We start from the raw sequence: 14,142 nt of genomic DNA, 5'->3' as shown, positions 1-14,142 counted from the left end.
ACTTAAAACTAAAACAAGGCAGGTTTCAATCTGGGATCTAACTTGTCCAGTAATAACATTAGCTGGATCATGACAAACAGAGACTTGACTGAAGTGTGTAAGATCATGAATAGTCTTGACGCGAGATGTCTATGAAAAAGATGTTTCATAGAACTAGGGGACTCTGTTTTAAAATTAGGGGTTATCCCTTCAGGATAGAAATGAGAAGTGTTGTTTTCCTCTCTTAAGGTTGTGCAACTCTAAAGCTGTTTGGCTTAGAGGGCAGTGGAGTCGGGGGTCATGATATATTTTTAAGACAGAGATGGATAGGTTCTTGCTCAGCAGGCAAATCAAGGGCTATTGCAGGCAGGTGGAAATGTGGAATTCAAAACACGAACAGATCAGCCATTATCTTGTTGACTGGTGGAGCAGGGACAAAGGTTTGAATATGTTCCTGTTTCATTTGCTGACTTTTTTTCATCTGTGCAGTTACATACATGACATTATTAATACATGGTTCACTGGTTCTGTACAAAGTGCTTACTTGCTGAATGGACCGTGTTGAAGTGGAGGCATCATGGAGATTGTGTGGGAGTTATGGATGGCAAGAGGAATCATAGCTAGAAAGCCTAAAAGCTTTCAATACAAGTGTGGCAAAGTGTCAGATAGCTCAGACAGAGCTTCCAACCAGCCTGCCTTGGCACTTGATTGTCTCTGTGGCCACAAAAACTCACATAAACCCAACCCACCAAAGCAATGCTTGCGATAGTTAACAGCCTTTCTACAGCTGCAAATCTATCAAATTGACCTACTTAACTTGGGAGTGAAAATTCAATCCTTAGTTTCTGATAGCATATGGTAGTAATATTACAGAGTTCACAATGAATACAGGAGCATGTGTTCAGCCCTATGATCTCACTGACCACAGTTGTATTGAACACATGCCAACCCTACGAGAAGCTCTCAATGGAAAACACACTGACGTATAGCAGACATTTTCATTGTAACTCATGCAATTGTCAGTGATGAGCCTTGTCATTCAGGCTGGGCTTAGGCGAAGTATTGGGAATGTCCAGTACTTGCCAAATTCAAAGTCTACAACATCTGCACATTATATATGGCCAGGCTTTCTTCCAAAACTGGTAGCTGAATTAATGAGCCTGTACATATTGCAACAAAAAAAATTAGGAGAAGATCTACAAGTGATAGTTGAAATAATGAAGGATAAAACCAGAAGTCCATCTTCTCTGATTAACTGATGAATAACAAATGAGCAATATGAAGCAATGGCACTTTACTTAATCATGTTGAATCTGTTACTACTGACTGGCCCCATCAGTATTTTTAGTTCATTGACAGCCAAATACTTCTGCTGAACAAAACAAAACTGGTTTGATACAATATGGGAACAGGGCAGGTAAATGTGCTTAGAATTATTTGCAGGCATGGAGGATAAATGCTGGCACAAATTGTATGTATATTCTAATTTCTGTAACACTCAGCTTCTACATGACCTGGCATTGACACTGCGTAGAATTTCTGGTTGGCATAAAATTAACATTGTGAGTAATATTAAGAGAGCCACGAGACCTTTCCTTATTCTCTGGTTGGTGAATGCTTTCTTGAGAATTGAAATTAATTGAACATCCTTTATTCTCTGATGAGATCTGGAGTAACTCATCATTATATAAACATAACATGGTTCTATTAAAAGTACAATTCCAGCCAAGATTTTAATATTGAAGTATCTATGAAACAATTTTATCATTTAGTTAGTGAAAATACAAAAATAATAAAATTATGTTTGCTTTGTTAAAGGTCAGCTGATGTGCAATTGGGAAGTCTCTGAGTATTGGTTAAGCTACTTTTTGAAAACAGTAGTTACATGATGGGCAATCCAATTATGGTAAAATATGTGAGTCTTCAGAAAGTTGTCAACAAGGGGTCACATCTGTGCTGAATGACAACAATGAAAGGTCATGAAATAAAGTACAGAAGTGGAAAACTTCCTCAACTTAGCCCCCAATTTCCACTTCTCTCAACTTGCTAATTCACGGAGACTGGCATCTGACATTTACCAATCTCACTGTATCTTTATAATGTATCTCTGACTCACTTACAATGCAGTTGTCCATTTGAACATTCCATTTTAGAGCACATCAGCACCTTTCATTGTAATGCTGATGCCAGGACATTTGCTCTCAGGGACTAGAACTCATCTCATGGATTTGACCAAGGTGCCTCGCACAACTCCTTACTTTCTGAATGCACACTCAACTGTCTGCTCCCACCACCTACAGCCCCTCCACCACCCCCAGGCATGGATGGATAGCCCCAATTGATGGCTAAGTAGGCCCCAGACTGATATCTGTGCGGCTCTACATCTAACTTGACTTGGCGCCCTGGATCTTCAGACCAATCCGTGGGCCACTCCCTAGAGTATAGTGATGTGGACTCTGGCTCTGGCCAGCCCAAGCAATCAGCTGTCCAAGCCGCTGAACTGGTATCACATGATGCCCCTACATTCAATGTGGAAGGTTAATTCCCTTGGCTTGATAGAACACTATTCCTCTTAGACTTTGAGAAATGGTCACTTGGTTGAAGCACATGTGGTGTAAGGTGCAGGCACATGATGCAGGCCTAATATTGATGTAGCACGATGCTATGCAACAACATATTCACCCTCTTGACTGATCACTAGCTATGTCATGTATTTACAGTAAGAGATTGTAAGCACTATAAGATATCTGATACCAGCTCCCCCCATAGCCAGAGCTTAAAGTCTCTTGACTTGCCGTTTGCAGAGACACAAAGCCAGGCAGCATGTTGCAGGCTATGAGCAGTGATCAGTCAAGAGTCAACATGCTGCCTGACTTTGTGTCCCCACTGACAGCAGGTCAAGACAGAACAACTGTGAGCCTTTAATCTGTGGCTACGGGGGGAGCTGGTATCAGATACTTTACAGGACTTACAATCTCTTACTGTAAATACATGACATAGCTAGTGCTGCATTAATAAAAATACTGTTCCTATGTCAAAGGTCTTTGCAGAGGCATTCCATGGCCCTCCTGATCAGAATTCTGCATGTCCCACTGTATGAAGGAATATGCTTAGCACAAGGATAAAGACTACACTCTAATCACTCCGTTACACAACCCCTGGCTGAGGCCAAGTGTAGATGTAATGCAGCCCATTCTTCAATGGTGAGGCAGATAGGTCTGCTGAAGATAAGGTTCCGATACTTGGATCAGTGCTGGGCTGGCAGATGGTGGCTTTGCAGCGCATTCCAGACACAGTGTGCTGTGTATTCTTTGTATATTGTGCTCCGCACAACTGGAGCAGAAAAAAGGGGGAATTGGACAGATGCTGAAGAGATGGGAGAATGGTAGCAGTCTTCAAACAATGAAGATGAGGAAATTGAGCAAGAGGAACAACATCTCCTGAATGATAGACCATTGCTGCCGTATAAGGCACGGAAAGAGACAGAACTTAGTTGACCCCGGGCTCCAGCAGATGAGAGCTGAGTGCAGTGATCACCCATTGGCTGTAAATTTCAACAAGCAAGTAGCCCGTGTCTGTTCTCAGAGACAAATGCAGCTTTTTTTTTGGTTTGCTTTTTCTCTGTTTTTGCTATTGCTGAATAAAAGTGAATGCTTTCAACTGTTTGAAGGCTGTCTGGTACATGATATTCTCACATTGAACAATAAGAAAATATTCGGCTTCACTGGGACTTCAGGAAAGGATGGTATTCCCTTAGATGGGGTGCTAAGATGGGATGACACTAAGAATGGCGTTTATATAGCTTGATTATTAAATAGCGATACACTTATGAATTTGCACTTATATTTACAATGAACCATCTGCAACAACACCTATCTGCTCCCAGAAGTATTTAGTTTTGGTTCCGCCCAAACTACGTACACAATGAGGGGCAGCTCCTGGCTAGCAGCACTTGACCAGATGCACCATGGTGCTTTAAAAATGACACCAGTGCCAGAAAACCCAGGAAGTCCCAGCAGCAACAAGTACCTATGTCTCTTACAAGAGGGATGACAGAATGAGTTGGGCACCAAAGTAACAAGGTGCATAGGTCATGAAGTGAGTTTTGCAGAACAGTGTGAGAAAATCTGCTGGGGTTGAATGAGTTAATAGACTCAAAAGACTGAGGTACCAGCATGTTCTGCCAGGCTTGAATCAAGAAATATTGCTGGGCATGCGACTTATTTCACTGTTAAATAGAAAATTGCTAGGGGAACAGATTGGTCAAAAGGGCCTGTGAATGACTATACTGATGCTGTCATTGAGGGTAGTAAAGGAAAGACAAAGACAGAATCGTACATTTAACAATTTCTGCTCTCAAGACACACATGGGAATTTGGTCGTAGAAATCAGACTCAAGATTTTCCATTCATGTACATATCTGAAACACAGATTTGTAAAATCAACCCTGGAATCTATTGAAATCGGGCAGCACTGCTAAATTGGAGTTTCTAACTCAGCAGCAAGAAGAGTGATAGTCCGTGATTTGAAAAAAAGAATTTGCATCTATAGACAACAGTGTGGAGCTAGAGGAACACAGCAGGCCAGGCAGCATCAGAAGAGCAGGAACATTTATAGAGCTTCTTGCACATCATAAGGAAGCTCTAAAACTTAGCACAGGCAAAAGAGTTAGTTTAGAAGTGTCATCACTCATTTTGTAGGTAGACAAGGCAGTCAATTGGCACATAATGTTCATAACACTGGTGAAATAATGTACATTTAATTTTTTAAAAATCATGTTGATTGAATGATAAATGATGGCCAGGTCACAAGAGAGACTACATTGCTTTTCATGAAATAGTCTTTGGACTAGTTTAATATCCAAACAATTTTTAATTATATAACAGATCAATTTTAACTAGACTGAGCTAAGTGATGGTGTGAGATCTGAATATCTAAATGGTGACAATATTGAGTTAATATTAAGTGTTACTGTGTCTGAAAAACACCTCAACTCTGAGTAAGACATTTCACAAGTTGCAGTGCTAAACCTTCTACAGAAGGGAGCAATGAGCTTCTGCCCTTCTTGTTTCTGTGTTTTGTGCTGATTGCCCTATTGCAACTGTTGTATGAACCTAATTACAGGCACTTTTACAATTGTGTGGTACAAAGAATAGTTTTTTACCCCATGATTTGTCTTCAAATCCTGCTTGAACTGATGGGATCATGAAACATTGTGAACCATCCTCTTCCACCACCTCTCTCTCAAGAGTGTCCTGTCTTTTTCTATTTTTCTATTTATTCATGGGCTATGAGTGTTGCTGGCTGGGTCAGTATTTCTTTGCCCATTCCCAGCTGCCCTTGAGGTATGATCCCTTTCAGTAAAATTAATCCAACTCTTAGAAACATGAGCCTTTAGCGAAAAATTGGCCTAAGCAGGAGGCAGATGTTAACTTACAATGTGGTTGAAGCATCTCATCTGTTACCATATGATTTTTTTGTGTATAATCCTTTAGTAAGGGTACTTTCCAGGCATGTTCACTCCCGTAATATTCACATTTTCACACATAACCCTAAATTCAGCATTGACAGATTCTCACTCTCCCTGTCACCATCTGCCAAACCCCTGCCAAATTAAGAATTTAACTGGTGCCCCTAATCAAATCCTCGTGCATTTTTCTATTGTCTTCACTACCATTACTCTTTTCTTTTTATATATTATGGTGGACTGATTGGCATCTATGAATTGCAAGATGAAATGTGCTTTTACTTATCTCAAGTCCAGTGCTTCAACTTCGTTAAAGTCTTTTGCTAATGAGAGATTCATTATCAGCTTTGATGGTGTTCTTTTTTATATCCCATTTGTGACTGATCTCAGCTATTGGTTTAATGTACCCATTGCTCCCCTTTGCATTCTTCAGTATGATTTTTAGCCTGTGAGAAGATAGTTGAGCAAAGTGCCAATGTAGTTTTAATAAATTATACTTTGTTTGCATTAAACTCCTCTTTCTGTTGCCAACAATACCTACCTAATATTTTGATTAGATAAATTAGGTCTTTTTAAAGGAATAAAATTACGTCCAGGTTGTATAACTGTAAATCCACTGACTTCCCGAAAACAATTGCCTGTTGTGCCTTATTCTTGTTTCATTTGAGCCTTTTTGTAGACAACAGTAAGTTCAGCACTTATACCCTTGGGTCACCGCAGATACTTTTCAGAATCGCCACTTTCAGTGATTTCAGTATGTTGTGATCTCCAAACCTAAAGCGGGTAGAACTCTCAAATTCTTTAATGTTACTTTAGTCCTTATTATTTAAACAAAATCTTGGTAACATGTTAACCAATTCACTCCACACATTGTGGACACGCATGCTCTGCTCAACGGAAACTTTTTGAATGAGTCTGCAACCAAGGCATTCATTACTGGACCAAAGTTTTTTGGAATGAGTACAACTCCCTCTACTCGATCAGTGCCACCACCTTCTCTCTCCAACCAATTCATTTGTGTACAACTACAAAAACCTTGTTATTCCCTTTAGGATAATTCATTGGATAATGGTACTAATGTTATATCGAGTTGGATCTAAAACAGCGCTTACCATACCACAGGCAGGGTTCATTATTCTGTTGGATCAACAATTCCTGTCATCGGTTAAAATTCCCAAAGATATCTCTAAGCCCCCTCCTTTTCTTTCTGAATCTCACGTTGTTTTGAAGCTTTCAGTCTGTATCTGAGTAACCGCAAATCGATACTGCCATTGAATCCTCCATGCTTTGTGCGACTGCTAAGTGTCCCAATTGAGCAGTAAAGTTATGGGAATGGATATCTTCCCATCTTATTTTAAGGCTTCAAACATCAAGGTCTAGGAACCAGGGGCACAGCCTCAGAATTAGGGGATGTCTGATTCGAACTGAGGTGAGGAGGAATTTCCTCAAGCAGAGTGTCATTAATTTATGGAACTTATTACTGCAGAGGGCTGTGGAGGCCAAGAAAGAGATAAGTAGGTTCTTGATTAGCGAGGGGATCAAATGTTACAAGGAGAAAGCAGGAGAATAGAGTTGAGAAACATATCAACCATGCTTGAATGGTGGAACAAACTCAATGGCCAAATTTCCCAATTCTGGGCCTATGTCTTATGGTCTTACCTGTTCCAACAAGGAGTATTTTTCCAAAATTCTAACTTCAGTTAATACTAAGAGTCTATCCATATAGAGTCATAGAATCATACAGCATGGAAACAGACACTTCAATCCAACCAGTCCATGTTGATCATAATCCCAAACTAAACTAGTCCAACCTGCCTGCACTTGACCTATATCCCTCCAAACATTTCTTATTCATATACTTATCTAAAAACCATTTAAATGTTGTAACTATACCCACATCCACCACTTCCTCTGGAACACTTCCTCCAGACATGAACTACTTTCTGTTTAAAGAATGTGTCCCTCATGTCTTTTTTAAATCTTTTTCCTCTCACCTTAGAAAGATGCCCCCTAGCCTTGAAATCCCACACCCTAGGGAAAGGACACCTGCCATTCACCTTATCTATACCCTTCATTATTTAATAAACCTTTGTAAGGTCAACTGTTAACCTCCTAAGCTCCAGTAAAAAAAAAGTCCCAGCCTATCCAGGCTCTCCCTATAGCTCAAACCCTCCATTCCTGGCAACATCCTGGTAAATCACTTCTGAACCCTCCCCAACTTAATAATTTCCTTCCTATAACAGGCAGACCAGAAGTGGACATGGTCCTACAGAAGAGACCACACCATCATCCTGTACAACCTCAATATAATGTTCCAACTTCTATACTCAAAAGTCTGAGCAATGAAAGCAGGTATGCTAAATGCCTTCTTAACCGCCTTATCTAAATGTGATGCAAACTTCAAAGAATTATGTACTTGAAACCCTAGGTTTCTCTGTTCTACAAAACTGCCCAAGGCCCTACTTTTAATTGTGTAAGTCTTGCCTCATTTGTTTTACCAAAATGCAATATCTTGCATTTATCCACCTTAAACTCTATCTTCCACTTCTCAACTCATTGACCCAATTGTTTAAGATCTCCTTGTAATACTAGATAACCTCCTTCACCATCTGCTATACTACCAATTTTGGTATCATCCACAAAATTGCTAATCATGTTTCCTGAATTCTCTTCCAAATCGTTTATATAATTGACAAGCAAAAGTGAACTCAGTACTGAGCCCTGTGGAACACTGCTGGTCTCAGTCCTCTAGTCCAAAAAACAACCCTCCAATGCCACCCTCTATCTCCTACCATCAATCCAATTTTACATTCAAATGGCAAGCTCTCCCTGAATACCATGTGATGTAAGCTTGCTAAGCAATCTACCATGTGGAACCTTGTCAAAAACTTTACCAAATTCCATGTAGACAACTTCTCTGCCCTCATCAATCTTTTTGATAACATCCTCAAAAAACTCAACAAAGTTTGTCTGACATGATTTTCCTCACCCAAAACCATGCTGACTATCCCTAATTGGTCCTTGCCTCTCCAAATGCATATAAATCTAATCATTCAGAATGACTTCCAACAACTTACCTCACCTTTAAATTGATGCCATCACCTCTCTTGTTAAAAAAATGTTTCACCCCCTTTGTCCTTGTAAACCACTATTCAACCTCCAAACAACGTTTCATCTCCAAAGTGCTTGAATGTGTTGTTGCCTCTAAAAAATATTCCCATCTTGCTCCAAACTCCATGCTTCAATCTGTCCTATTAGGTTTTTGCCATCGCTGTGTACCAAAGAGCTCTTAAAGTCACAAATGATATCATGTAACTGTAACAAAAGTAAACATTCTCACTTGATCCTTCTGACCTGTTTGAGCCATTGGCATGATTAATTACTACTGTCCTTCTCCAATAACTATCCATTATTGTCCAGCTGAGTACTCAGGCTTTCGTGTGGCTCCATTGTGATCCAGCTAGCCAGACCGAGAGAGTCATTTGCTGTAACTTTGCTTCCTGTTCCTGCACTTACACCTCGGATGCTCTCCAAGGGTTTCTTTTCAATCCCTTTTTATGTCTTAACTACAAGCTGCCACTTGGCAACAGATCTGAAGGCACAGCATTCGCTTTCACATGCCTACTGATGACACTGAGTTCTACCTCATCACCAACACTCACAACACCTCTACTGATGCTAAATTGTGACACTGCTTATTTGAAATCCAATATTGGTTAAGCAGATTTTTCCTCCAATTAAATATTGGGAAGGCTAAAGTCATTGCTTTTAGTACCCACTCCAAACCCCTTCCCGAACTATCAATTCTATCCCAGTTCCTAATAACCATCTTTAAGTCTCTGTTTGCGACCTTGGTGTCATATTTAATCCCAAGAAGAATTTCCACCCATGTACTCATACTATCACTTAGACTGTTGATTTCCACCTCCACAAAAAACTTAACTTCACCGGCCCCACCTCATCTCCTGGTGAAACCCTCATCTGCGCCTTTGCCAATTCTGTTGCAATGCACTTCTGGCTGTTTTTTCAAGTCCATCTTCTGTAAACATGAGGTGCACTAAAATTCTGCTGCTCTTGTTTTAACTCCCTAGTCCCATTGACCCTTGTAGGCCTGTGCTTGCTGGCCTACAATATGTCTCAGTCAAACAACACCTAGATTTTAAAAAGCCAATTCTCGTTTTCATCCCCTCAATGGCCTTGATCTTCCCTATCTTTGTAGTCTCCTCCAGCTTCACTATTCCCTGTGAGATCAGTTCTCTTCCAATTCTGGCCTCTCGTGCACCCCCAATCATAAAGGTACCACAGTTGGAGGGAGTGTATTCAGTTGCCTAGACGTCAACTACTGGATTTCCCAGCATACACCTCTCTGTCACTCTACTTCCTTTTCCTCCTTTAAGACTCTGTTTAAAACAAGCCTTTGTTTTCCTAATATGTTTTCACAATATCTCTGTCTTCCTAATATCTCCTTATATGTTCAGTATTTTACTTTGATTCATATTAAAGTACAAAAAGTGGCAAACGTAAAATACACCAAGCAATGCTTATGTTTGAAATATATGTACATGGAACAAAATAACAATAAGAACAAAGAACAAAGAAAATTATAGCAGAGGAACAGGAGCTTCGGCCCTCCAAGCCTGCACTGATCCAGATCGTCTACCTAAATCTGTCACCTATTTTCCAAGGATCTGTATCCCCCTGCTCCCCCCCCCATTCATGTATCTGTCAAGATACATCTTAAATGACGCTATTGTGCCTGCTCTACCACCTCCGCTGGCAATGCATTCCAGGCACCCACCACCCTCTGCGTAAAGAACTTTCCAAGCATATCTCCTTTGAACTTTTCCCCTCTCACCTTGAAATTGTGACCCCTTGTAATTGAGTTCCCACTCTGGGGAAAAAGCTTCTTGCTATCCACCCTGTCTATACCTCTCATGATTTTTTAGACCTCAATCAGATCCCCCATCAACCTCTGTCTTTCTAATGTAAATAACCCTAATCTACTCAACCTCTCTTCACAGCTAGCACCCTCCATACCAGGCAACATCCTGGTGAACCTCCTCTGCACCCTCTCCAAAGCATCCACATCCTTTTGGTAATGTGGCGACCAGAACTGTACACAATATTCCAAATGTGGTCAAATCAAAGTCCTACGCAAATGCAACATGACCTGCCAACTCTTGTACTCAATACCCCATCCGATGAATGAAAGCATGCCATATAACTTCTTGACCATTCTATCGAGCTGTGTAGCCACCTTCAGGGTAAAATGGACCTGAACACCCAGATCTCTCTGTGCATCAATTTTCCCCAGGGCTTTTCCATTTACCGTATAGTTTGCTCTTGAATTGGATCTTCCAAAATGCATCACCTTGCATTTGCCTGGTTTGAACTCTATCTGCCATTTATCTGCCCAACTCTCCAATCTATCTATATTCTGATGCATTCTCCGACAGTCCCCTTCACTATCTGCTACTCCACCAATCTTAGTGTCATCTGCAAACTTGCTAATCAGACCGTCCATGCCTTCCTCCAGATCATTTGTGTATATCACAAACAGCAGTGGTCCCAACACAGATCCCTGTGGAACACCACTGGTCACAGTTCTCTATTTTGAGAAACCCCCTTCGACTTCAACTCTCTGTCTCCTGTTGCCCAGCCAGTTCTCTATCCATCTAGCTAGTATATCCTAGACCCCAGATAATAAAATGTGAGGCTGGATGAACACAGCAGGCCAGGCAGCATCTCAGGAGCACAAAAGCTGACGTTTCGGGCCTAGACCACTCTCTCCGTGACTCCCTTGTTCGCTCCACACTGCCCTCCAACCCCACCACATCCGGCACCTTCCCCTGCAACCGCAGGAAATGCTACACTTGTCCCCACACCTCCTCCCTCACCCCTATCGCAGGCCCCAAGATGACATTCCACATTAAGCAGAGGTTCACCTGCACATCTGCCAATGTGGTATACTGCATCCACTGTACCCGGTGCGGCTTCCTCTACATTGGGGAAACCAAGCGGAGGCTTGGGGACCGCTTTGCAGAACACCTCCGCTCAGTTCGCAACAAACAACTGCACCTCCCAGTCGCAAACCATTTCCACTCCCCCTCCCATTCTCTTGATGACATGTCCATCATGGGCCTCCTGCACTGCCACAATGATGCCACCCGAAGGTTGCAGGAACAGCAACTCATATTCCGCCTGGGAACCCTGCAGCCCAATGGTATCAATGTGGACTTCACCAGTTTCAAAATCTCCCCTTCCCCCACTGCATCCCTAAACCAGCCCAGTTCATCCCCTCCCCCCACTGCACCACACAACCAGCCCAGCTCTTCCCCCCCACCCACTGCATCCCAAAACCAGTCCAACCTGTCTCTGCCTCCCTAACCGGTTCTTTCTCTCACCCATCCCTTCCTCCCACCCCAAGCCGCACCCCCAGCTACCTACTAACCTCATCCCACCTCCTTGACCTGTCCGTCTTCCCTGGACTGACCTATCCCCTCCCTACCTCCCCACCTACACTCTCTCCACCTATCTTTTTTACTCTCCATCTTCGGTCCGCCTCCCCCTCTCTCCCTATTTATTCCAGTTCCCTCCCCCCATCCCCCTCTCTGATGAAGGGTCTAGGCCCGAAATGTCAGCTTTTGTGCTCCTGAGATGCTGCTTGGCCTGCTGTGTTCATCCAGCCTCACATTTTATTATCTTGGAATCTCCAGCATCTGCAGTTCCCATTATCTCTGATACTATCCTAGACCCCATGCGACTTCATTTTCTCCATCAGCCTACCATGGGGAACCTATCAAACGCCTTACTGAAGTCCATGTATATGACATTTACAGACCTTCCCTCATCTATCAACTTTGTCACTTCCTCAAAGAATTCTATCAAGTTAGTAAGACATGACCTTCTCTGCACAAAACCATGTTGTCTATCACTAATAGGCCCATTTTCTTCCAAATGTAAATAGGTCCTATCCCTCAGTATCTTCTCCAGCAGCTTCCCCACCACTGTCATCAGGTTCACCGGTCGATAATTACCTGGATTATCCCTGCTACCCTTCTTAAACAAGGGGACAACATTAGCAATCCTCAGTCCTCCGGGGCCTCTCCCATGCTCAAGGATGCTGCAAAGATATCAGTTAGGGCCCCAGCTATTTCCTCTCTCGCTTCCCTCAATAACCTGAGATAGATCCCATCCAGACCTGGGGACTGGTCCACCCTAATGCCTTTTAGAATACCCAACACTTCCCCCCTCCTTATGCTGACTTGACCTGGAGTAATCAAACATCTATCCCTGACCTCAACATCCATCATGTCCCTCTCCTCAGAAAATACTGACGCAAAGTACTCATTAAGAATCTCACTCATTTTCTCTGACTCCTCACATAACTTCCCTTCTTTGTCCTTGCGTGGACCTTTCTCTAGTTACCTCTTGCTCCGTATGTACAAATAAAAGGCTTGGGATTTTCCTTAACCCTATGAAAGTTGACACAATTCCCATGAAAGAACTTAAAAAGTCTTGAAGATTTTGCACTTACTAGTGCGACTGTTTCACACTAACTCAACATGTTCATTTTGATTTTTATTTTTATTTCACAAGGTCTGTTGGAAGGACCTATTGGAAATTTCGGAGCAGATTGCCAGTAGACATTAGAAAATAACAGATAGAAAGCCATTCATTAGAGCAACAAAAGTATAAAATGACCTCCATGTATCCATCAGAATAAAAACAACATTGCACAAAGCAGACAACAAGGTGTAGAGCTGGATGAGCACAGCAGGCCAAGCAGCATGTGAGGGTCAGAAATGCTGATGTTTCAGGTCTGGACCCTTCTTCAGAAGAAGGTCCAGACTCAAAACATTAGCTTTCCTGCTCCTCTGATGCTGCTTGGCCTGCTGTGTTCATCCAGCTCTACACCTTGTTATCTCAGATTCTCCAAAATCAGCAGCTCCTACTATCGCTGAATGCACAAAGTAGATTCAGTTTAGTAGTAGACATAGTGGAAGCAGATACTATAGTGACTTTTAAAGGGCATCATGACAAATACATGACCAGGATGGGAATAGAGGGAAACAGTCCCCGGAAGGGTCAGGGGGTTTTAGTTGTGACGGGCAGCATGTCAGTGCAGGCTTGGACAGCCAAAGGGCCTGTTCCTGTCCTGTAAATTTTCTTTGTTCTTTTTATAAAATGTTCTGAAGTGTGGCTATGTGCATCTTATACATGATGTTTATTTGTTGGATGATGTTCGAATTAATTCTGAAATTTTTAACTGTTTTGTTTGAATTTTGTGTGTGCACATGTACACTACATGTACACTATACGTATACAATCTCTCCACAAGCACATGTATGCCACATGTTGGCAAATTGCAGTATATACTAGAATGACTGTGGGTGAGGGGTCAGATGCTGGGGGAAACTGTGTTAAAACAAAGACAGAACTCAGGGAGTATTGAAAAAGTTCATGGGACAGCATCTTATCTTCTGAGTGGGCTTTACAAGCCAACCTTTTGGATTAAACACTGATTTCAACATTTTTTGCATCCACTGAATTTTGATTTTCTTTGCTTTATTTGGTTTACTGTACCTAATTCTTTTATTCCCTTTGCTTATGGATAACAGCTATTTAGGATCCTATCGTGCACACCTCTGCTAGAGACATCTTCCCATTATTTATTTGCCCCATTTCCTTCCACT

Source organism: Stegostoma tigrinum, chromosome 3 (assembly GCF_030684315.1).
Source record: "Stegostoma tigrinum isolate sSteTig4 chromosome 3, sSteTig4.hap1, whole genome shotgun sequence".
Lineage (NCBI taxonomy): Eukaryota > Metazoa > Chordata > Chondrichthyes > Orectolobiformes > Stegostomatidae > Stegostoma > Stegostoma tigrinum.
This window is presented reverse-complemented; position numbering follows the sequence as displayed.